The sequence below is a fragment of the Schistocerca americana genome, chromosome X (genome assembly GCF_021461395.2).
Source record: "Schistocerca americana isolate TAMUIC-IGC-003095 chromosome X, iqSchAmer2.1, whole genome shotgun sequence".
Classification (NCBI taxonomy): Eukaryota; Metazoa; Arthropoda; class Insecta; order Orthoptera; family Acrididae; genus Schistocerca; species Schistocerca americana.
In genome coordinates, this window is record NC_060130.1 from 389,229,741 (window position 1) to 389,231,761 (window position 2,021).

The following is a 2,021-nucleotide window of genomic DNA, read 5'->3' on the forward strand; positions in this document are numbered from 1 at the left end:
GTGGTGGCGTGGAGTCAGTGGATTGCCGTTATGTTACCAGTCTGCAGTGATGATCCCATGTTTTATCGCCTGTGACGATGTTCAACAAAAAATTGTCACAATCAGCCCCGTAACGCAAAAACAATTCCGCACAAATGGTCCTTCGTTGCTGTTTATGGTCTTCTGTTAGGTACCGACAGACCCAGCGAGCTCTTACCTTCCAGTACGCCAAATAGTGGACGTGTGTGTGAGCACTATCATCAGAGACCCCCAGTTGTGCAGCGAGATACTTGATTGTGATCAGCCGATCACATCGAATGATAGTGTCCGCACATTCTAACAATGCAGGAGTCACAGATGTGTGCGGCCTGTTGGGGAGGAGGAGATGGGAGAGGTTAGCGCGATCTTGTTGCAGTGATGACAGACGCTTCAGTCTATGACTACTGTGCTTTTATTCACTGCCAGGTCTCCGTAGACATTCCACAAGCTCCCATCAATATCTTCGATGCTATGGTTTTCTTTCAAAACAAACACGAAAACAGCTCTCTCTTTGGAATGCACCTCCGTTAAAGACGCCATTTTGTAGGCTACGTATAGCATCTCCATCCATCGGAAATTTCTGAAACTAGAGTGGCTGAAGCGGGAATATTCTACGATGTCCCATAACAAATTCCGTCTTTTTTCAGGCGAAATTGGCTAAGAACAAGAATAGTGTTCCATTAATTATTGAACGTGTCTCGTATATTATAAACGCGAAAAGTTGTGTGTGTCATTATGTCAAGCTGAAACTGTGGACAGATTTAGGTGAAATTTGGAATGGAGACAGCTTACACCCTGAACTAAAGCATACGCTACATTATATATACCTTCGAATCAAAATGGTGGGGCTGAATGCAAAAAAGCAGAAACTCAACGGTGCCGCAATGCTCACAATGAATAAACCCAGTATTTCAGAATGAGAGCATTAAATGACTTGCGACAAACTTTGCAAATAATTTTAAATCCTCTACGAAACATCTTCTGTCTGTTAACACCCACAAAATGACGAAAGGAAAAGATTATATCGCTTACTATTTTTCTCCAATGTATACCAATGTTTTTTAAAAAAAGCACTCCGTCTTCAGGCCACAAGTGGCCTACCGGGACCATCCGACCGCCGTATCATCCTCACTAAGGATGCGGCTAGGAGGGGCGTGTGGTCGGCACACTGCTCTCCCGGTCGTTATGATGGTTTTATTTGACCGGAGCCGCTACTATTCGATCGAGTAGCTGATCAATTGGCATCACGAGGCTGAGTGCACCCCGAAAAATGGCAACAGCACATGGCGGCCCGGATGGTCACCCATCCAAATGCCGGTCACGCCCGACAGCGTTTAGCTGCGGTGATCTGACGGGAACCGGTGTATCCACTGCAGCAAGGCCGTTGCCATATTCTGTTTACATATCTTCAATTTCATTTTGAAGGGTTGGACATGTAGAAATTACTGCTGCGTATTAGATACCACCTACCTCAGTCAGCCACTTATATTTTGTTGTTTAAAGACATTCGCCTTTATAATGTAATTATTAATTTCCTCACGAGTGTTGGGCAAAATCTATTGGTTTGAATCGTACGCATATGTCAATTTAATGACCAGCTTGTGATGAAATTTCAGAAATGGACTAAATCAGTAAATCAAAACCGCCTGATTTACGTTTATCACTATTTATTAACAATTTATGAAGGACACAGTTGTGATAGCTTTGTCTCTGGTAAATAAAAACATGCGTTTATAATTCTGTTCATACAGTTCAGTGTCCATTGTAACCATGTGTTTTCCAGAGGGGTAAATAGAATACACACTGTGGAGACCAAATAAATTTAAGAAGTAATAAATCTCCCGGCTCTGTGTATCCAGAGGCGGCAGTGCCATCTCGGTCACAGTCTCCTGGTTTTCGTCTCAGCAACAAATGTTGTCTTTCTCTTCTTGCCGATCAGTGTCCTCAAAGACGACATTTTTGCGTTCTCGACAGTTCTTTCATTAGGCGTCGCCATACATCCG

General features: G+C 43.4%; 1 pseudogene; it reads right to left on the reverse strand.

Moving 5' to 3' along the window:
• Nucleotides 1–1,289: 1,289 nt before the first annotated feature.
• LOC124557374 lies at nt 1,290–1,407 on the reverse strand (annotated as a pseudogene).
• Between the last annotated feature and the right edge of the window lie 614 nt (nt 1,408–2,021).